Source organism: Rhinopithecus roxellana, chromosome 6 (genome assembly GCF_007565055.1).
Source record: "Rhinopithecus roxellana isolate Shanxi Qingling chromosome 6, ASM756505v1, whole genome shotgun sequence".
Taxonomy (NCBI): domain Eukaryota; kingdom Metazoa; phylum Chordata; class Mammalia; order Primates; family Cercopithecidae; genus Rhinopithecus; species Rhinopithecus roxellana.
The window spans coordinates 103,750,851-103,774,852 of record NC_044554.1 but is presented as its reverse complement, the minus strand read 5'-3'; positions in this window follow the sequence as shown (position 1 = coordinate 103,774,852).

Below are 24,002 nucleotides of genomic sequence, written 5' to 3'. Positions count from 1 at the left end.
GAGGAGTAGCCATGGAGAGGATGCTTGCACGAAGTCTGCAGTTGGCCAGGGTGCGGGCCCTGCACTGGAAGGAAGGCTGGACCCCTGATGCAGTGGTGGCTTCAGGGCCTGGTGAGGGTCACCTCCAGGCTGGTTAGACCGGCAGCCTCCCCCAGTGGTGTGCTCAGGCAGCGTCTCTGGTCTGACACAAATGGGAAGGTGCTGAGGGCACGTCTGTCTGTGGCTGTAAACACTGGCTTCCACCTGCTGGCCTCCGCGTCCCTCCCGCCGGCCGCCTGGAAGTCATTCTGTGAAGCTGGTTGTGTGTGAATTAGTGGAAATCTTGCACGTTCCTTGTGTAATTTTGTCCTTGGCGTTGCGCTCGCCTCTTGCGCCAGCTGCAGACCCTCTCAGGACCGCCCCAGGAAATGCTGGCAGCTAGTGAGTGAGCATCTTCAGGCAGCCGTGAGCTGTGCCAGACGATTTTACCAGCGGCAGCCTCCTGTCCACGCTCTGAGCACGTCGGAGGTGAGAGGACTCAGCCGTGATGCCCGGAAGATGAGGTGCATTCAATGCATTTTGACCTGGGGTATTTTTTATTATTATTATACTTTAAGTTCTAGGGTACGTGTGCACAACGTGCAGGGTTTTTTTTTTTTGTTTTTTTTTTTGAGATGGAGTCTCGCTCTGTCGCCCAGACTGGAGTGCAATGGCCGGATCTTAGCTCACTGCAAGCTCTGCCTCCTGGGTTCACACCATTCTCCTGCCTCAGCCTCCCAAGTAGCTGGGACTACAGGCACCCGCCACCTCGCCCGGCTAGTTTTTTTTTTTTTTTTTTTGAGACAGAGTCTCTCTCTGTCGCCTGGGCTGGAGTGCAGTGGCCGGATCTCAGCTCACTGCAAGCTCCGCCTCCCAGGTTTACGCCATTCTCCTGCCTCAGCCTCCTGAGTAGCTGCGACTATAGGCGCCCGCCACCTCGCCCGGCTAGATTTTTGTATTTTTTAGTAGAGACGGGGTTTCACCGTGTTAGCCAGGATGGTCTCGATCTCCTGACCTCGTGATCCGCCCTTCTCGGCCTCCCAAAGTGCTGGGATTACAGACTTGAGCCACCGCACCCGGCCTGCAGGTTTGTTACACATGTATACGTGTGCCAGGTTGGTGCGCTGCACCCATTAACTCGCCATTTACATTAGGTATATCCCCAATGCTCTCCTTCCCTGGCCCCCCACCCCACGACAGGCCCCGGTGTGTGATGTTCCCACCCTGTGTCCAAGTGATCTCATTGCTTCGTTCCCACCTGTGGGCGAGAACATGCGGTGTTTGGTTTTCTGTCCTTGCGATAGTTTGCTCAGAACGATGGTTTCCAGCTGCATCCACGTCCCTCGGGTATTTTAAACTTAGGTGGGTTTGCCGGGGTGTGAGCGTCTGTGCTACGATTGTTGATTTTGTCCTAGAATTTCTCCAGCTTGACCATTGGGAGCTCTTGCAGACCCCCTCGGTGTTCACTCCCTGAAGTCCCCGAAGCCACCGCCCTTCCCTGACGTCTTGTGCGAGGCAGGAGGTGTGGGGCCAGTTTGCACAAGGAAGAGGGACTCGCCCAGGCTGTTGGTCCCTGGAGAAGTAACTTTTGCCACTTTTGTAACTTTTCTGTAAGCCTAAAATTATCTCAGAATACAAAGTTAAAAAATGAGTCAAGCGATTAAACTCTGGAATGTGCAGACCCACGCTAAGGAGAGCAACGAGGATAATAACAGAGGCCTTTGTGGAGTGCGGCACGCAGTGTGCTCGCACCTTGCGTGCGTCTTCTCATCAAATCCTCCTTAGGAAGCCAGGGTCTTCCCATCAGCATCCTGACCTTGCGCACGAGGCAGCTGGGCCTGGGAGTGCGGCGAGGCACCAGGGATGCGGAGGCGTTCCAGGGACGCCCGTCTCCGCAGCTTGCTGGCAGCGTTCGCTCTGTTAGCTCAATGTTTGCACCCTTTAGCATCGCACACTCCCCTCCTTGGAGCCTTCAGCAGCTGATAAAAAAAGAAGCCTTCTGTGTACACATTGGCAACGCTACCACCCTATTCCCAGTGGAGCTCCGGGAGCTAAAAATAACGGCGTGCTTTCTGTTTCGTGCAGAAACGAGGACGTATGCACTTTATTTCGTAACACTTGCCATTTTTGAAACTCTGATTTTTCCCACATGTATTTTTAAAATGTCCTTGGAGAAGACACACTGCAGATTTCGCCAACTTCCTCTTTTTTTGTGATCCAGCCCAGATCTACAGGCAGGTCCGGATCTTCAGGGACGAGCTCCTGGCTGCCAGATGTGAAGAACGATGGGAGAGAAAACCTGGAGCCAACACACATGGCCACGGGGTGCACTTGCCAAGAAGTGCCGGGAGACAGCTCCCTGGGGGTCCGAGGCCGAGGGCTTGGAGGAATGCCATCCTCAAGGGCCCCCTGTCCTTTGCAGCCCAGGCCGGGGAGGAGCAGTGGCCTGCCAGGGTCTCTGCATGGCCTATTTCCTGTGCAAGGAGAGGCCACAGACTAAGACAGTCCAGGGCTCTGTGTCTTGAGACAGGAGCAAGGATGGTTGTCCAGGGCTCTGCCTTCCCTGAGCTTCCAGCACCGTCCTCACCCAGGCCAAGCACGGTCAATGAAGGGAGGCGTTTGTGCCAGGCTTCCATCTGCGTGACACTCACTTGTTCCATTTTAACTGAGTGAGCCCCACAGGGAGGCATTCTGGGGAATTTCCAGTGAGCACAGAGCAGGTGGGCCATGGGAGGGTCAGGTCTGGGCACGGCATCCGAGGACGACCCTGCCCTCTGCAGAACACCCTCCTCAGAGGCCACTTGGCAGGTTTTCTGGGTCATTTCTCTCCTGAGGCTGCCAGGCCAGGCCCGCTCCCTCCTGAGGCTGCCAGGCCAGGCCCTTTCCCATCCTGCTGCACTCACCCTGGACCAGGGATCCCAGACTTGCCACCTGGCTGATGCTTGGCTGTGAGCAAAATTCCTAGGACCCAGGGCCAGGCTAGAAGAGCAGTGGGAGTGGTGTCTGTGGCTGGAAAAGATCCATGCCTGTCTCCCACAAGGCCACACAGCCAGAAGGTTAGACAGAGAGATGGGACATGCCCTTTGACCCCAGTGAATCTGCGCAGTGCTGGAAATACGGCTGGGACCGTGCCCAGCACAAACATACACAGTTGGTCAGCCCTAGTCCTCCCAACTGGGATTGAGAGGAGACCCTCCCAACGTGCTGCCGGCTGCTACATTGAGGGCAGCCTCTTGCCTTGTGCACTCACTCGGGCTGGGCTGGCCTCGTCTCCTTCAGTGATGCACCCAGGGGTGCCACTGCAATACGGCAGGAACAGGAAATACACGGTAAGAACAATGACAACATGAATGCATAAAATGAACACATTTCCTCTACAAAGTCAGTAATTAGAAAATGATATATGGACAAACTTATTTCTGTTCTTAATACTATTAACTCACACGTGAACTTACCAGAGAAACGTATGAAGAAAGGTCCCGTCTTACTGAGGTTAAGAAAATTTCCCTGTGTAGAGACCGATCATCACCCTGGAGACAAAGACTGAGGAGCGAATAGACTAATCCTCCCCTACTTAAGAACTTATAAAGTCAAAACAAAATTATACTTGGATCTCTTAAGACAGGCTAATGGGATTCAAAAGCTTATCTGGGAAGCAACTGAGCTTGAAGAAGCACAAGCCATTTTAAGAGAAGAATATTAGTAGGGGCATTCCCTGTCCGATATTAAAACATAGTGTGAAGCTATGATCACTGAAAACGTGTGGCACAACTGCAATAATCAATTATATCGGGGAAAACATAGATTACTCCTGAAAGAATTGGAATTTATGAAATAATTGTATGTGTTTGCATTATAATATAGTAGAGTCTAATGGTATCACATATCTAGAGAAAGATGTATTCAATCAGTGATACGTGATAAAAATAAAATATGTACAAGTTAGATCTTCTCATATCACCTTAAAATATGACCAATTCTAAGCAAATTTTATTTTAAAATAAAACCATAAAAAAAAAGAAGATAAAACAAAACAGAACAATGTTCTTTGGCTCTACAGCAAAAATGACATTTTAAGAAAAATGTACAAGAAAGTGCACAAAAAGATTTGAATTAGCATTAAATTTACAATTTAAGACAATAGCAAAAATAAGGATAAAAACAAAGTATGAGGGAAGTCATAAAAATCTTTCATAGGCTACTTCCCTTCTATATAATTGTTTCTTGAAAATAATTATTAATGTATCAACTGAAAGATGAAGAAGGACACCAGAGGACAAACGTGAAGACTGTCGTCACAGATCAAATAAAGCAAATATAAAAAGAAACTATTACTAATGTTTTAAAAGATAATATGCAACATTGGTGATGAGGCATTTGCAAGCTCTTTGGGTGGTGGCAGAAACACGTGCACATTTTCTGCAGGCGTTAATTAACGTAAGATGTCAAAATGGCTCCTCTTCCGCTTTCTCTGACTTTCACTCTCTTCCTAAAAATTTAGTGCTAACCTTATTAGGCTGAACAAGGTGGGTATCTGAACAGGAGGTCAAAGCAGAAGCCACAGTGGCTCAGAGCTGGGTGCTGGAGCCCGAGCAGAGGGAGGAAGGCGTCCATGTAGGAGCATGGACCTTACATGGAACACTGTGCACCATTCATATAGCATGGTGGATGCATCATGCAGGACTGTGCACCATCCGTGCAGCACTGTGGATTCTTCATGCAGGACTGTGCACCATCCATGCAGCACTGAGGACCCTTCATGCAGGACTGTGCACCATCCGTGCAGCACTGAGGACCCTTCATGCAGGACTGTGCACCATTCATGCAGCCCTGAGGACGCATCATGCAGGACTGTGCACCATCCATGCAGCACTGTGGACCCATCATGCATGTGAGCTACGCTTCCCTGGCGCCCCCCAGGTGGGGCTCTTCGTGTGTGTGTGAGCACCTGTCCTCAGGCCACGAGGGAGGCACCATCACTGTGTCCATTTCACAGGGGAGGAGACTGAGGCTCAGAGATGGGAAAAGGATCAGGCCAGGAGATGTGGAAGAAGGATCCTGCGACTTGGGGCCCCGCGCTAGAGTCGGCCTGAAACCATCTGCTGTAAGATTTCTCCTCTCATAAACAGTAATAACGATAATAATAGTAACTCTTTGAAAATATCTTTATGGTCCTTTTCCACGTATAGAAATAAACACGCTCAACGAAAAAACGTCCTGTCTTCCCCGCGCTACAATGTTGCGTTTTCTAGTCTGAAATGTGAGTCTCCATTTGTTGCTTTTAAAACGTTCCTCTTCCTCGGGAGAGTTTTACCGTTTTCTTCAACAGCTCCTGCGTTGCTCACCAAATCCCCACCTGTCAGGATTTCGTGTGTCTTTCTGTTATTGCGAATGAGATTCTTCCCGCTTTATTTTCCTGTTTCCTAAGTGGAGATTGGGGAGCACTGGCTAGTGTGCGTTTTGTTAGGCTAAGTGCTCCTGTTTCTTGCAGCCTTGCAGTTGACCCTCTGTCTTTTCCAGATCAACCTCAAACCATCTGCAAAATATGGGAATTTTGCCTCTTTCCCATCTTTGTAGCTCTTATTTCATGATGTTTTTGGTCTTCTGCGGAAAGGAACAGGCTCAGGGAAGCAGCCAGGCTGGGGCCCCTTTAGGGCAGCTGCCGATCACCCCACGCTGTCCCTCCACCCCTGGCACCCACCCCTCGGGGAGTGAAGGCTGCCGGCTGAGGTGCACAGTTGTTAGGAAGTGCGTGGATGAGGCCCACCCAGGTCCAAGGCATCCCACCCTCCAAGGAGCCGATCCTGCGCACACCCAGCGGGGGAATGCTGGCTGCTGCGATGGTGGCTGTGGGTGTGTGGTGACCGTCCAGGCCTCCCTGAGCGCTGCTGGGATGGTGGCTGTGGGTGTGCGGTGACTGTCCAGGCCTCCCTGAGCGCTGCTGGGATGGTGGCTGTGGGTGTGCGGTGACCGTCCAGGCCTCCCTGAGCGCTGCTGGGATGGTGGCTGTGGGTGTGCGGTGGCCGTCCAGGCCTCCCTGAGTGCTGCTGCGATGGTGGCTGTGGGTGTGCGGTGGCCGTCCAGGCCTCCCTGAGCGCTGCTGGGGTGGGGGGGCCTGGTTTAGGGTTTATTTCTGGGGTTTCGGGATCCTCCAGGGACAGAAGTGATGGCACATGGTTCCATCGTGGCCGGCTTCTTTGCCGCTCACGCTGTCTGCCTTTCCTGCCCTGCTGCAGTGGTTGTTTTGTGATGTATTATTTTGTTGAATTATTTTGGTGGATGTCCTAATACGGAATTTGTTTGAAAGTGCTTGGAAAACCTCAGCTGAAGCGGAGAGGTGACCGTTACTGCTTGTGTGTCTTCAATCCGCCGCATGAAGTAACGTGTGAGGACTTCATCACAGTATCCAGCGTGTCTCATGTCATGTGTGTGTGTGACTTTTCAATGTTTTGGTAAAAGTACTACACTGGAATCCTAAAAAGAATGCAGGGTTTTCTTTCTTTATGCTCACGAATAGGCAATGTTAGTCGTATTGTGAAGACTGGTGCACCAACCTGTTGAAGTAGTGAATTTGTGATTTTTCTGGGCCTGGAAATTCGGAGGTGAGTGGGCTGGTTTTTGATAGATTTCTCAATTTCTTCTGCAGTTAATAATATTCTGCTTAAATTTCTGTCTCCTTTTGGTCAGTTGGGGCAATTTTGCCTGGGATCATCACCCGTATTAGTTAGAATTTAAAGTATTTGCATGGAGTTTGTAAGTTAGCGCTTGTGTGCGCTTCTCTGTTGTAACTGTTTCCCTTGTTGTTAAACTTGTGAGCATGTGTGTGGCATGCGTCCCCATGCGTGCATGTGTGTGGCGTGCGTCCCCATGCGTGCATGTGTGTGGCATGCGTCCCCATGTGTGCATGTGTGTGGTGTGCGTCCCCGTGTTTCCTGAATTAGAGGCTTATTCACCGATGAATTTTCAAAGACCCACCACGGTTTTGATTCTACTGTTTCAAATCATACACTTTTCCCATTTTGTTTTCTTCTTCTTGGTCCTTACATTTATCCTGTTCTTTTTATTTTCTTGAGTCTGATTTGTGAGCTGAATGACTAATTTACTTGTTTGTATCTGGTTGTGACTGGCATAATTGCCAGTGCTGTGAATTTTTCTCTGGGACGGTTTTAGTCACATCATGTGGGTTCTGATAGATCCTGTCCTGTAATTGCTCTTTGTGGTGATTCTGAAATTTGGACTCTGTTGTCCCACTTTACCCAAAAATTGTTCAAGAGGGATTTTGTTTGCTGACTTGTTTTTCGGAATGTTAGTGTCTGCTTCTACGATTACTGTTATTTTCTTCCTTTGGTGGATTTGGGCTGAAGAATATGGTCTAAGTGTTCTTGGGATTTGACGTATGTTCCAGTTAAAGAAGAGATTTCACGGTTCTTTGGAGAGCGGTGTTCCCCACTCCAGGTGTGACGTGCCTGTCAGGGTCCACCTCCTGGCTCTCCCGACGCAGGTTCGGGACCCCGGGTTCACAGAGGGCCCCTGAGGTCCCCACTGCTGCAGGCTGCCTGGTCTTTTTCAAATGATTTTGGAATCTGCACTCACATACTTACCTCCGTTCCTAAAACAGTATCATTGTTTTTCCTCTTTATTGTTTCTCCTATTGGGGAGGAGCCTATTAACAGGAAATGGATGCATATTGGACACCCTGGTCTGCTTTGTCACCCCCTTTCTTATCACCCCCTTTGCCTGCCCTTCCCCTGCCCCTCTCTACCCCTTTCCCTCCCTCCTTCTCCTTCTCTCCTCCCTTTTACTCCGTCCTCTCTCTTTCCCTACTCCTTCTCCTTCCTTCCTTCCTTTCTTCCCAGCTCCTTCCCTCCTGCCTCTCCCTCCCTCCTCCGTCTTTCCCACCTTCGTCCCTCCTCCCTTCCTCTCCCCTCTCCCTCCCTACTCCTCCCTCCTCCCTTCCTCTCCTTCCCTCCTCCCTCCTCCCTTCCTCTCCCCCTCCCACTCCCTCCCTCCTCCCTCCTCCCTTCCTCTCCCCCTCCCACTCCCTCCCTCCTCCCTCCTCCCTTCCTCTCCTCCTGCCTCCTCCCTCCCTACTCCTCCCTCCTCCCTTTCTCTCCTTCCCTCCTCCCTCTCCCCCTCCCACTCCCTCCCTCCTCCCTCCTCCCTTCTCCCCCTACCTCCTCCCTTCTCCCTTCCTCTCCCCCTCCCCCTCCCTCCCTCCTCCCCCCTCCCTCTTTCCCATCTTCTCTCCTCTGCTCCCTGGCCCTTAGCTGTGGAGATCTGTAATCCTCTTCCTTAGCACCTGGGAAAGCTGGCTGCACAGAGCCTCAGGTTCCCTCCACCCACCGACTGGTCCCCTTTCCCGCCAGTGCCTCTCTTGTTCCCACCCTTCCCCATGGGCAGCCGATTTGCTGTGTTTGACGTCGTTTAGTTTGTACGTTTTCTTGAAGAGCCAGCCTGACTGTTATGGGTGCAGGAATCACCGTGCTCAGGAGGACCCTCTGTGTGGCTGCGTGCTCGTCCCAGGCTGGGCCTGCCCCACTGCGGAGCCCAGCCTCGAAGCTGCCATCTTTCCACTCTCACACCGAGGGCATTCAGGCTGCCTCCCAGTAATTCTCACACCGAGGACATTCAGGCTGCCTCCTAGTAATGCTTGGTCCAAGGAGTCCCAGACCGAACAGGAAACTTTAACGCTGATTATACCACATTCCTGTTTTTAAAACTTGGTTCTCTCTTGCCTCTGGTTTGTGCTGCTGACGTGCTGTTTAAAAAGCCTGGCCTTGCTCCTTGCTGTGATTATATTCCCTTGTCTGAGGTTAAATTTGTGGCTTCCCCTGTAGGTGATAGCCGTGCCCCGTGTGGCCTGGTGTGGCTGGCTGTTGAGGTGCAGGGCGCCGCAGTCCAGCATAGGGTGGTCCGGGAGCAGGGACCAGAGGCAGCCTGCAGCCCCTGTCCAGAGGCCCTGAGGGGTCCGGGCCAGGGAGGTGGCCTGGCTGCAAGCCCAGCAGGGCATCCGGGTGGGCAGGGCCCACAGTCTCACGGGGCCCCTCCTTCCTCCCCCACACTCCCCGCTCCCTCCCCACACAGGTGTGCCGGGCTGAGCCCCCGGTGAGTCTAGTGTTCCAGCCTAACTCCTGCATTTACAGCGGAACGTAGCTGTGGACGTTCTGAAAACACCGTGTAATGTTCTCTTTCTTCATTCATCCTTTTGCCAATTTCCTTAACAAATATTGAATCTCCACCGTGACTTAGGCACTCCAGAGTGAACCAGGCCAGACCCCGCGCCCAGGTGCCTGTGCCAGAAATAACTGGGTTCTCCTGGGCCTCTAGGTCAGTTTAAAGTCAAGGGTCTGTGCATCTTTGCTGTTAGAGAAATTCCTGGAAAAAGTATTTGCATGTCTTTGGGGAACAGAACCAGAGGAAAGGAACGGGTTTTCTCCCTGGACAGCGAGTGCCCTTCCCTGCGAGGGGCCAGGGCCAGCATTCTGCAGCTGGGGCAGCGGGGCTGAAACAGGAGGGCAGCTGTGTGTGTCGCAGGCCTGGCTGAGGAACTCTCTGTGGCTCCGAGCCCTCGGGCCTGCCTCTCAGGGGCTCCTGGCCCCTCTGCTGTTCAAAGCTGGTTCCCCCAGAGGGTCCAGGCAGCGGGACCTGGGTGTGGGCCGGCCTTCCCTGCCCTGCCAACGATGGGTGGGCAGTGGCAGAGCCCCCTCAGGCCCGAGGAGCTCTGCTCAGTGCAAGGCTCATCATCTGGCCACCTGGCAGGACCGCAGGGGACGAGGCTCTGGGCACAGGAAGACCCAGCTCCCACGGCCTGGCCCCTGAAGGCTCGGCCCCGGAGACAGACTCCGGGAAGCTCTCTCAGCTGGAAGCCTTTCATGCAGCTGGAGCACGGGGCGCCAGGAAGCCACCATGAAGACTTTAAACAGCCCGAGACTCCCAGCCATCATCTCCACCCAGGAGCGAGCTGGAGACTTCCTCCCGTGGGCTCCGTGCTGAGGCCGTACCGCTCCCTGCCTCATGCCAGCTCTGTGGTCACAGGACGCTGAGTGGAGAAAATAAAACCCACGCGGGGACGGCAACCACCGCAGGGGTGCACGGGGCTGTGCCCGGGTCTCCAGAGGCCGAGGCCAGACGGGGTGGGGCCCTGCTTCCCCGCCAGCAGCAGGAGCCCCGTGACCCCCAGCACGCGGTTCCAAGTTGAGAAATCGCCCGGTGACTGCTGAGAGCCCTGGAAATACTGAGCTTCCCCTTCCCTCCCCTCGTCCAGGCTCAGCAAGGGCTCTGGGCTGACCCCGCTCTTCCCACTGGAGGGAGCCGTGGGTGCTGGGGACTCCGGGGGCCTCCTGGCCTCTGAGTGGTGGTGGGAGCTGCTGGCTTAGGGTGAGGGCACCCAATGGCCCTTCAAGCTGCCATCCTGGCCCCCGTGGGACCCCCAGGATCCGGCTCAGGGACGTCTGTGCCCCCCGCTTCCGCTTTCCTTCCACCTCCCCCACCTCCCCTCCCTGCCGCTGAGGATCCTTGACCTCTGCTGATCTCCTGTAAACTCACTGTTGCAGGAGTCACGGAAACTTCCCGATCGTCACATGATGACAATGGCAATGGCTTCTCACGTTCTCTGTGGCCAGGCTGAGCTCAACACTCCAACCGTTATCTCGTTTACCTCGGAAACGTCCCTAAGGGGGGCAGGGGCCATGTCTGGGTGTCCCTTCCTCCCTTCTCCAGGCGACTAACCTGGGGCTCCAGAGGTCGGCCCTTCTTTGTCCTCGTAGACGGTCTAAGGCCAGGTGTCCAACTCGGGACCGGGTGTCCCCGTCACAGGAGACTGGCTGACACAGGCGTGCAGGTTATTCCTTCCAAGACAGCCACGCCAAAGGACTGCGCTGACGGGAGAAGAGGCGGGTTCAGGTGTGCCGGTCAGACGGCAACTCCACAAAACACTGGAGTTAACAGCGTGACTCACACATCCAGAGAGAAGAGGGCAGCCCCCTTTGCAGGGCTGGTGGTGGGAAGGGGGTGCTGTCTTGGACACGCACACTCAGCCAGAGGAACGGGGGCTGTGGCCGAAGACTTCACTGGGGTCCAGGGAGCTCTGGGTGGTGCACTCAGACCCCAGGGGTCACGCTGGGACTGGGGGGGGGTCTGCTGGGGGATAGCCGCTCGATCCTTGCAGGGTGTGAGGTCAGGGCGAGTCCTGTGGGCCGTCCCGTACGGGGTGGTTACCAGGAGGAGTCTGCGAAAGGCAGATGTCTGGAGGGACCACCCTGAGGTATTGGGGGGAGGCGGAGAACTGGAAACTGTGTCAAGGGTGACTGAACCCCGACTCTGGGAGGACAAAGCCCCAGATGGCTACTGAGGGAGTAAAACGTCGTAAGAATTCCGCACAGACGCCTCAGCGCCGCTGATGGGAGAGGGCGTCAAGCTGTGAGCCTGTCAGAGTCTGGGAGTGTAAAATTATTGCACGTAAATAATCAGGAAACAGCTGCCTGGAATAACCTTTATATTAGAAGCTGTGCTTTGAGGCCATGACACCGGATTTTACAGCCGTTTCTTGGCTGAGCCCCGGGCTGGCTTATGGCTTTGCAGAAAGGCATCATCACATTTTATGAACGACAGACGGCTTTTATCACACTTCTGCATTATCTTTTATGGTAATAGGGACTGCGGTGCCCTGTGACGCGGGGATCTGCGTGAGGGCCCCGGGCAAAGGCTGCTCTTCGGGACCCCCGGTGAGGCCTGAGGATTTTATTTTTCTTCCTCTGAACTCCCTGCCGGCCGGGCCACTGTGGCAGAACAATTCCGGGACCCCATCCCCGGCATGTGCAGGTGCAGGCCGGTCTCGGGGGATTAGCGGCTCCCAGGGGCTGGGGGATCTTGCCCCTGTCCCAGGGCCCCTGCACGGGAGGGCTCCACACTTCCACCCTCCTTTCCTTGACCAAACCGGTTCTTATCCAGCCTTGTCTTTTCCTTTCTTTTCTTCTAAGCCCCCATGGCCCAGGCCAGGGCTCTAGGGTGAGGGCTGGGTGTTCTGTTCCACGCAGCTGTCTGGACACTGCTGGACGAGGGCCTGTCTCCTGTGGGCTCCCACCCACTGTGGCACAGGTTTTCCCCGCACTGCTTCATCAAAACGTGACTTTATAAATAAGAGTTATCTCTCAAACTGGGAGAAATCACCGCATTTAGTCAAACAATTATATATATGTATGTGTGTGTGTGTGTGTATATATATATATATATATGAAGACAGAGTCTTGCCCTGTGGCCCAGGCTGGAGTACAATGACATGATCTTGGCTCACTGCAACCTCCACCTCCTGGGTTCAAGCGATTCTCCTGCCTCAGCCTCCTGAGTAGCTGGGATGACAGGCACGCGCCACCACGCCCAGCTAGTTTTTGTTATTTTTAGTACAGACAGGGTTTCACCATGTTGGTCAGGCTGGTCTCGATCTCCTGACTTCATGATTCACCCATCTCAGCCTGCCGACGTGCTGGGATTCCAGGAGTGAGCCACCGCGCCCGGCTGATTTATGTTTTTAAAATCAGCTCGCTCTGCTAAACAAATATTTAGAGAAAAGATGAACAAAGACAGTGTAGACTGTTCAGGTGGCACCAAGAGAACCCTGGGAAGGAGAACCAGGCCCAGGGGCTGAGCCAGGTCGGACACCAGGGGTCAAGGCCACAGCCGGGGGGGCCAAGGTGGGTGCCAGCTGCTGTGGGCGAGGCCAGGCCGGAGGGGGTCGGGGCGACACTAACCCCTGGTGGAGAGACAAAGAGGGGACAGGGGGTCAGGGAGATGGGCCTCGAGGGACTTAGTATCTGATGAAAGGACAGATGAGACAGAGGCGCCTGGTAAGTGCCTGTTGAGGGTGGTGTAGAACAGAGAGGCTCGGATTTCACAGTGGACAGCGCAGCATCTCGGAGATGGGCCTAGATGCTGAGAGGAGGCATCCACACGGCTGAGGCAGGCCAGGCAGAGGCCATAGTGTGGGTGAAGGCCGGGGAACGGGCAAGCTCAGGGAACAGGGGCCTCTGGGCAGAGCCTGGAGCAGAATGATGGGTGTGGACACAGGTGGGGCACGGGCTGGAGGTGTCGGGAAGAAGCCTGTGAGGCTGGTGCTGGGTGGCTGGCCAGGACCGTGTTCACCAGAGAAGCCCCTGAGTGCGGAAGGGAGTGGGGGCTGGACCGGGACACTGGGGAGCCCGTTCCCACACACTGGTGAGTCCATTCCCGGATGTCAGGGAGCCGTCAGGAGGCTTCGGTGCTCAGCAGAGGGAGGAAGCGGGGCCTGGGCAGAGCTCAGCCACAGAGACCAGTCAGCAAAAGAGCCTCTGCGAAGGCAAGGAGGGTGGGGGAGGGAAAAGGGTCTGCTTCACTTTTTCCTGAGGACATTGAAGGAAGGGAGAGGCCTTACGGAGAAAGGCAGGCCTCGATGTCCAGAGCAGGAATCTGAAAGTGGAATGGGTTTGCCAGATGTTTCTCTCCCTCTGTCTCTCAACCTCTGTCTGCCTCTATCTCCGTCTCCTCTTTGTCTCTCCCTGTCCCTCTCTATCTCCGTTCTCTCTGCAGGAGCCCATCCATGTCCCTCATCCAGCAAACTCCATGGCCGGGCAGGGCTCTTCAGGACACTGCGGTTGTGCCCTGTTTAAAACAATAACTGTGTCTCAAGTTTCTTGGAGTGAAGCCACCATGACCTTTGCAGCAGACGAAGCGTATACTTTGTCCAAGTGTGACTCAAAGGACAAAAGGTTCATGCACAAGGCAGTTCTAAAAGTGGACGGGTAATTGCTGATTCTGCTTCCTGTAAGGGTTTTGTAAGATCACACCAAACCCACTCCCTCACAGAAAACAGCTTCAAAATCTGTACACAATGCAAACAGGCTGCTTGTGGGCATTGGAGAGTGAACAGCAAGACGGACCTGGGGTGCACACGGGGGATAAAGGGGTTGCAGGAAGCACGTTGTCATTGATGGTGGCTGTTATCCTGGGCCCTGTGTAGTTAGGGCATGAGGAGCTGGGGGTCCTCAGGGAAGACCACAGTCTTCATGGCCTGGAAGAGGAGCAGAATGAAATTGAGGAAGCTGTGGCCATTGGAGAGGGGGAGCATCCAGAAGGGGAAGTTTTACAAAAGGGAAACTTCAGACTCTACTCATGTTTCCGACTGGCCCTGAACTGCACACACACAAAGCAGATGAAAGAAGCCCAGCTAAAGGCAGAAAGTCTGAGTTCAGGCTGCAGCTGTCGTCAGGACATTTGCAGTTCAAGCCCAAACACAATCACTACCTCCTACACCAAAAGAAACTGTAGTTGGTGGAAAATCACAGAGTGCAGAACCTCCACATCACATGCATCGTGTCCAGGACCCAATTCAGGATTGCTCAGCACACAGAGAGACCAATGGAGTGGAACACATTCTTAGGAGAAAAGAACGTCAACTGCAGTGAATCCCAGATGACCCGGTATGCGATAGGAGATGAGGACAGAACGTCAACTGAGATGGATCCTAAATGACCAGGTGTGCAATAGGAGATGAGGATAGAACGTCAACTGAGATGGATCCCAGATGACCAGGTGTGCAATAGGAGATGAGGATAGAACGTTGACTGAGGTGGATCCCAGATGACCAGATGTGCGATAGGAGATGAGGACAGAACGTCAACTGAGATGGATCCTAAATGATCAGGTGTGCGATAGGAGATGAGGACAGAACATCAACTGAGGTGGATCCCAGATGACCAGGTGTGCAATAGGAGATGAGGATAGAACGTTGACTGAGGTGGATCCCAGATGACCAGATGTGCGATAGGAGATGAGGATAGAACGTCAACTGAGATGGATCCCAGATGACCAGGTGTGCAATAGGAGATGAGGACAGAACGCTGACTGAGGTGGATCCCAGATGACCAGGTGTGCAATAGGAGATGAGGACAGAACGCTGACTGAGGTGGATCCCAGATGACCAGGTGTGCAATAGGAGATGAGGACAGAACGTCAACTGAGATGGATCCTAAATGATCAGGTGTGCGATAGGAGATGAGGACAGAACATCAACTGAGGTGGATCCCAGATGACCAGGTGTGTGACAGGAGATGAGGACAGAACGTCAACTGAGGTGGATCCCAGATGACCAGGTGTGGATTAGGAGATGAGGATAGAACGTCAACTAGATGGATCCTAAATGACCAGGTGTGCGATAGGAGATGAGGACAGAACATCAACTGAGGTGGATCCCAATGACCAGGTGTGTGATAGGAGATGAGGATAGAACGTCAACTGAGGTGGATCCCAGATGACCAGGTGTGTGATAGGAGATGAGGATTTTACTTCAGTGGCTTGAAGCTTAATTGACCCTCATGGAATTACAAAACGATCTTCTTTATAATGCTGGTTGTGTTCATTGCTCTGAAATCCACCTTGTCCAATATTAATATAGCTGCTCCAGCTTTTTTTCTGACTAGCGTTAGTACAGTGTAGCTTTTAAAATCCCGTTAGTTTTCATGTATCTGTGAATTTACATTTAAAGTGGGTTTTGGGTAGGCAGCAATTCATTGGGTCTTGCTTTCTTATTCAATCTGACAAACTGCCGTTGAATTAGACCAATGGTTATAAATCATTTTCCTCTAATGTTACTGTTGATAATGGTTGGATTTAAACCACCATCTTGCTCTTTGTGTTTTATTTATCCTGTCTACTTTCTGTTTCCTGTTCCTCTTAGCCAACCTTCTTCTGGACTGGGTATTTTTTAATTATCCCACTTAGTCACTTTTGTTGGCTTATTCCCCATAACTCGGTTTGTGCATATGTAAGTGTGTGTGTACGTGCATACAATTTAGGGTTTATAGTGTGTACCTTCCACTTATCGCAATCTATCTTCAAATAATATTATACCCCGTCATGACAGTTTAATAACCTTACAGAAGCACACTTCCATTCCCCGCCCTCCTTCATGCCCTTGTGGGCACATGTTTTATTTCTCTGTATGTTCTATACCCAGCAAAACATGCTATGCCTTCCTGTGCTTCTATCGGGTCTTCTATAATGTCATTTTCCTCTTGTCCAAAGGACTTTCTTTAACATCTCTTAGTGCTTATCTGCTGGTATGATTAATATTTTAGCTTTTATATGTCTGAAAAAGTTGATATCTCACCCTGTTTCTACCTTTGTTGCCAGGTATGGAATCATGAATCAACAAGCTTTTCCCGGCAGTGCTTTGCAGAGCTTGTTCCACTGTCCTCTAGCTCGCCTCATTTTCAAGGAGAAACCTGCCATCATCCTCGTCTTTGTTCCTCTGTACCTGGCACGTCTCTTTTCTTCTGCCTGCTGTTAGGATTGTCTCATTCTCACCCAATTTCAGCAATTTGATTAAGATGTGCCTTCTTCACACTTTTTGAACTGGGCTATGTAACTTTTAAACAGCAAATTTGAAAAGATTTTGATCATTTTATCTTCCTTTTTTTTCCTGTTTTTTTTTTTCTTTGTTTTCTTTCTGGGACTCTAAATGTATGAATTTTAGGCCAGTTGAAGTTGCCTCCCAATTAGCTTTCTGCTGCTTTCGAAGGGGTCTGTTTTCTGTCTGTGTTTCATGTTGGATGGTTTCTATTACACACCTTCAAGGTCATTGATCTTTCCTTTTGTAGTGTCTGTCTAATCTCATAATCTCATCCAGTGGATTTTCTTTATCTCAGAGATGGTGTCATCTCTAAAAGTTTGACTTGGGACTTTTTAATGTCTTTCATATCTCCACTTAACATTATCATGTGGAGCAGAGTGATGGTAACTACAGCCCATCTTTGTCTGTGAATTCCTGCATTCTGTGCCATTTGTGAGTCAGTTTTAAGTTGTTGATATTCCTCCTCATGACATGATATGTTTTCCTGCCTCTTTGCATACTTGGTAATTTTTTACTGGATGCTAGACATCATGTACTTTTCCTTGTTAGATCCTGGATAGTTTTGCACTCCTAAAATTATTTTAAAACTTTTATGGGATGAAGTTACTTTACTTGGAAACAATTTGATACATTTGAGGCTTGATTTTAAGCTTTTTCGGGTGGGGCCTAAATTAGTCTCGGACTGATTATGCTCCCCTACTGAGCTGACACCAAGCTGAAAAAGCTGAATACAGAGAAAAATCAATCAGTAAGTATTCACACGTATTCACAAACCATAATGAGGAGAAAAATCCATCTAAATATTCACATAATCCTAAAAAAAGTTAAGAAATGAGGAACAAAGGGGAAAACTGGAAGATATATATAGAGAGAACAAGGCATAAAATTATAGACCCAAACACAACCATGTCAATACTCATTTAAATATTAGTGGATCAAAGATTTCAGCTGAAAAGCGGAGGTTGTCAGAATAGATATGAGAATAAGACCCACACACATGCTATCTTCCAAAACTGCACTTTAGGGACAGAGACACAGGTAGCTTTAAATAAAATTACAATTAAAACATAAACATGGGAAAGGAAGAAGAAGAACTGCCTCTTGATGCAGATATCATGAATCATGTATGAGGAAATATCTTAAGAAACCTACAAACAAGTAGCATAGACACAGAGAAAGTGAGGTTGACTCACATGATGGAATATTACTCAACAGTGAACAGGAATAAAGCACTAACATGCCACAATGCGGATGAACCTTGAAATCGAAAACATGATGAGTGAAAGAAGACAGACACGAAGGGCCACAGGTTATATGATTCCAGGTCTATGAAATGGGCAAATCTAAAGAGGCAGAACGCAGATTAGTGGTGCCAGGAGCCGGGGGAAGAGAGGAACAGAAAGTTCCTCCCTTGATTGATGTGGTGTCTCCTTTCGTGGTGATGCCAACGTCCCAGAGCCGGACAGTGGTTATGGCCGACAACATTGTGAATGCACTAGATGCCACTGAATTGTGCACTTCCAAATTGTGAAAATAGTGAATTCTATAATACATGAATTTTACCACCGTAGACACCAAACTATTAGTACAAATAAATTAGTTTAGCCAAGTTGCAGGATTTAACTTCCATAGAAAAATCGATTGTGTGTCTGTATGCTTGCAATGAATACTTAGAAAATGAAGTTAAATTGATTGGAGTAAAAAAAAAAAAAAAAAAAACCCTAATTAAAGAATTGAAAGACGCTTACACTGAAAGCCATAAGACATTGCAAGGAAAACCACAATAAATGAAGACATATATTCTGTTCATGGATTGGACAGCTCAATACTGTTAAGACAAAAATTCTCTGCACGTTGATACCAAATCGATGTATATATTAAATACAATTTTCACTGGAATCTTAGTGGTCCTTTTGGAAGGAAGCTTTGCTCACCAGTATACCACCTGTGCCACTTACGGTCCTTTTGAATAGATGAGACAGCTGATGCTAAGATTTATGTGGAAAGACAAAATGCTTAAAATATCCAGAAACAACTTTGAAAATAGGAACAAGGCTGTGGGGCCCACACTACCTGATTTCAAAAGTTCCTCTGCAGGCCGGGCGCGGTGGCTCAAGCCTGTAATCCCAGCACTTTGGGAGGCCGAGACGGGCAGATCATGAGGTCAGGAGATCGAGACCATCCTGGCTAATACGGTGAAACCCCGTCTCTACTAAAAAATACAAAAAACTAGCCGGGCGACGAGGCGGGCGCCTGTAGTCCCAGCTACTCGGGAGGCTGAGACAGGAGAATGGCGTGAACCCGGGAGGCGGAGCTTGCAGTGAGCTGAGAGCCAGCCACTGCACTCCAGCCTGGGCGGCAGAGCAAGACTCCGTCTCAAAAAAAAAAAAAAAAAAAAAAAAAAAAAAAAAAAGTTCCTCTGCAGGTATGGTAATCACGACAGTGTGATTTCAGCATCAGGGAAGACTCAGAGGCCAACTGAGCTGAAGGGGAAGTCAGAAAGACCCACATTTATATAGTCCCTTGATTGCTGGTAAAGGTATAAATTTAATTCCTTCAGAACTAGCTGCTTCAATAAACGGTGCTAGAACAAGTTGATATCTACGTGAAAAAAAAAGACCTTCAAGCCTCACCTCCCACCAGATGCAAAATTATCTTGAGATGGATCATGGACTGAAAATTAGTGCTAAGACTTTTAAAGTTCTGGAAGAAAACATAGGGAAGAATTTTTATGACTTGGGCTAGAATAAACATTTTTTAGAAACAAGATGTGAAAAGCACAGATGATAAAAAATGATAAAGTAAATTCAGCAAAATTGAAAAAATTAGCTCAAAATTAAAAATACAGAGTTAAGGAAATGCAAAAACAGACTACAAACTGGCAGAATAATTTACAAAATACACATCTGACAATGTGCTTGTACTCAGACTATATGAAGATATCTTATAAATCAATAATTTGAAAACTGCAATTAAAAATTGCAAAGGACTTGGACAAGTGCAGGACAAAAAAGATATATGACCCACGGGCACGTGACAAAATGACCAGCATCACTTGCCATCAGAGAAGCACACATGAAAACCAGTCTAAAGTTAAAAAGATTGGCCGGGCATGGTGGCTCAAGCCTGTAATCCCAGCACTTTGGGAGGCCAAGACGAGTGGATCATGAGGTCAGGAGATCGAGACCATCCTGTCTAACACGGTGAAACCCCGTCTCTACTAAAAAAATACAAAAAAAACTAGCCAGGCGATGTGGTGGGCACCTGTAGTCCCAGTTACTCTGGAGGCTGAGGCAGGAGAATGGCGTGAGCCCAGGAGGCTGAGATCCGGCCACTGCACTCCAGCCTGGGCAACAGAGTGAGACTCCGCCTCAAAATAAAAAAAAAAAAAAGATTGGCAAAACTAAGTGTTGGCAAGGATATAGAACAATGGGAATTTACATACAATTTACCTTGGAAAGCATGTAAATTTAGCTGGAATTTTAAATGGAAATACTTGGGGAAATGGACTGACACTATCTGAGAAGTAAAACATTCACTTACCACAAGACCCAGCAATTCCAACCCTAAATATTTACCCCAGGAAAATGAAAGCTTATGTCCACACAAAGACGTGAACACAAGTACTCTCACCAGCATTATTTGTAACACATCCAAACTGCAAACAGCCCAAATGCCCATCAACAGGCAAGTTGATAACCTGTGGTTCGTGCATATTATGAGATTCTACCCATTAATAAAGAATGAACAAAATATTAAGCCCACATGACATGGATGAGTCTGGAAATCGAGTTAAGTGGCAGAGATAGAAGAGAGAGAATACCGTTCCATGTCTATGAGCTTCCAGGAAAGGCAAACTTGCAGGAATAGGAATCAGATCACTGTCTGCCTGGGGCTGGGAGCTGGAGGAGGGAATCTGAAGAGGTGTGAGAACACTTTTTAGGAGAATGAAATATTCCACATCTTGACTGTGGTGGATATTACATGACTGTATACAACGGTCACAAGACTGGGCTTTACTGTTTGTGAATGAAACCTAAGCAAGCTGGGGAAAGAAACAGAAGGAGCATGGGCCAGCTGAAACTCTGTCTGATGGTGGGTGCCAGAGGCCCCAGAGCCGCGTGGCACAAACCACAAACCTCAAGTGTCTCCTATGGGTGCCTGGGATGATTAAGGCAACCCTCAAGGAGCCCACCAAGGCGCCACTCGGGGGCTCCTATCTTGGGGCTGTGTGGGGCCAGCCTGGGGAGGCGGGTACCTGGTAAGAGTCCCCTGAAAGCTACTTCATTTCCAAGTAGAGAAGGGGGTGGGGGTGGGGGGCACAGCACAGAAGGGTCTTGATGGAGAGGGTGTCTGCACAGCACAGTGATCACGGCCTAATCAGCGGTCAGACTTCCTTCGTGGACAGCCTGGTTTTCACCTGTATTTGCTGTGTGACCTGCTGAAAGCAAACTACCGTCTCTGTGCTAGTCTGCTCTTTAATACAAGATGGCTAATGAAGTGGCCATCTCACTGGGCCCTTGAGAGAGCGAGGTGAGAGAATACAGGTGCGGCAGGGGGAGCAGCACCGGGATACAGTAGGTGCTCATAAATGGCACCTGTTGTCATTATTAGTGATCTGGGAATGGACCTTAACTTCAACCCCACTGTGGGAAATGGGGAAAACCAGGGCGGAGGGACTTGTCCAAGGCAGCAGTCCATCTTCCAGACACCAGGCCAAGGGCTCTGGAGCCCGAACACTGGCGTGGCACAGAGCCTTTGCTGCCCTTCCAATGCCCACGGTGGGAAGGGGAGCTCTCAGCCCCACGGCACCTGAGCAGGGCTCAGGGCTCACCCTCAGCGCTGGCAGTCAGGAATAGAATTGAGCCCAGGTTCCTTTCCTTATCACTCGGAGGCCGATGGCACGGTAGCTGCCTGAAGAACACACAGCCTTGTCTTTGGGCACCAAGAGAACTGCCTTCCTTTCTCTGAGAAGCACTCAAGCTGATGGACAGTGGTGCCACCACTTGCTGCTATTTCTCTTCAAACTTCGGAGCTGCAGCCGCACCAGGGATCCAACATCACTGGCCCCATCCCGTAGGGTGGGCTGTGGGCAGAGAACAGCAAAATCACCATGCCACACAAAGACGTGGGCACGAGTACTCTCACCAGCGTTATTTGTAACACATCCAAACTGCAAACAGCCCAAATGCCCGTCAACAGGCAAGTTGATAACCTGTGGTTCATGCATATTATGAGATTCTACCCATTGATAAAAAATGAACAAAATATTAAGCCCACATGACATGGAAGAGTCTGGAAATCATCAAGTTAAGTGGTTCTGGCTGTTGCCGGAGGGGGAACACAGACTCCACCTGCGTGGAGCGTGCTGCTGCCTGTGTTCTCCATCTCTGTGTTCCCACCTCGTCCTGCTCTCCTTTCCCTGCGCTTTCAGCTACCTAAGGGTCGCCGCTTACCGTCCCTGCAGAGCGCAGAGATTTCTCTTTGAAGAAAAGGTTCTGGAGCAATCCGAGGGATGAGCGTGGGTGCAGCCAGCCCCAGTCCCATGCTGCCCCTCAGAGTAATGGTGCTGAAGGCTAAGAGAACGAATAAATGGTAGTGAGTGTTTTTCTCGTTAGGGTTTTCAATCCTCTAAGTAACAGATCATTTTGTAGCATCTTGCACGTCCTGCTTATCCTAATAATGTGTTATTACTGAACCTGAATAATTTTAGTGGGGGAAATTCTTTATCTTATAAAAATGTGACATGGCTATCCATTTAAAAAATGTTACTGAGGTAACTCCACCGGCTTCGATGAACAGGAGGCCCTTAGCTGTGGTGACCCTAGTGCCCGCGTGTTTCAGACGCCAGCTGAGATCCGCACGCTGGAGCCATGGCCGTGGAGGAAGCAGTGGCCGGGACCTGCCTCCCACAGTGGGGGCCTCTGGTGCTCAGCCCAGGCTTCTGTGCGGGGAGGCAGAGCCAGTCTGTTCACGCAGACAAACCCCCACAGGGGTTCATTTTATCTGGGGTGTGGCAGGAAATTGTGAGCTGAAAGGAGGAGACGCTGGATGCTGAAAACAGCCCCTGTCCCTGCCTCTCTCTGCCAGGGCTTGCAGTTTGCCTGGAAACAATTGCTCTCCTTCCTTGGCTGCAGTTTTCTCACCCATGAAGATGTGTTTGGTGCAGACATACCGAGTTTCCTCTGGGTCTCCTTGGCTGCCTGGCGTCTCCAAGTGCTCATTCTCTTCCTTGCCCACCCCACAGGCCCTTCCCCGGTGAGCGAGCTTCACAGACACACACACAGACACCAGTGGTTTGGGGTCCTTGGTTGAGGCCCTCTTAACTGGTTTCCCTCGCCTCCTGAGTGGCAGGCTAGGAGGAAGCAGTGCTTTATTACAGGGACAGATCACACTGCACCAGGGAATGTCAGGAAAATATATTCCCATTTTACCTCCTCTAATAATCTCCCATTTTCATCGGTGGGTGAATGAACATGGCTTGTTCTTCCCAATGATGGTGCAAATGTGTAATTTCTCCCAGTGAAATCTGATTTTAATGAGAGACTAAATCAGAGGAAAGGGTAATTATTTAGATAGCATGCACATGTCAGGTTAATTTAAAATCAGCTTTTAGGTCAATCTATCTTAATTATTCTATTAACTGTTTTTGACTAGCAATTCCAATAATTGTATTAGCATAATACTTCGCAGTGTAATTGCTTTTTGGATTTTGTTCATTGTTTTGTCAGAGTCCGTTCCTGGGCCTCTCTCCCTGGTGAACTATGCTTGGGATGGGTATGTATGCACGGGTGTGCCTGTATATGCACGTGTTTGGGTTGAGTGTGTGCTTGGGTTGTGTGTGCACATTCGTGCAACTGCTCATGTGCTTGTATTGGGTGTGTGCATGAGTGTGTATGTACACATGTGCTTGGGTTGAGTGTGTGCACAGGTGTGCGTGTGCCTGTGTGCTTGGGTTGAGTGTGTGCACAGGTGTGCGTGTGCCTGTGTGCTTGGGTTGAGTGTGTGCACAGGTGTGCGTGTGCCTGTGTGTTTGGGTTGAGTGTGTGCACAGGTGTGTGTGTGCCTGTGTGCTTGGATTGAGTGTGTGTGCGAGTGTGCATGTGTGCACGTGTTTGAGTTGAGCATGTGTGCATGCATGGATTGGGTGTGTGCGTGTGTGTGCATGTGCACTGTGCTTGGGTTGAGTGTGTGTGCATGTGCACTGTGCTTGGGTTGAGTGTGTGTGCAAGTGTGCATGTGTGCACATGTTTGGGTTGAGCATGTGTGCATGCATGGATTGGGTGTGTGCGTGTGTGTGCATGTGTGCACGTGTTTGGGTTGAGCGTGTGTGCACAGGTGTGCGTGTGCCTGTGTGCTTGGGTTGAGCATGTGTGCATGCATGGATTGGGTGTGTGCATGTGTGTGCGTGTGTGTACGTGCTTGGGTTGAGTGTGTGTATGAGTGTCCCCGGGGAGGTGCTTCACTGATTATTCATGAATGTATTTTCATGGGGTTTATTGATATCAAGGAGCCTTGTCTTTATTTTTAAAATAAAATTCATTTTAGAGCAGTGTTAGATATACAGAAAAATGGTGATGATAGGACAGAGTTCCTGTGCACT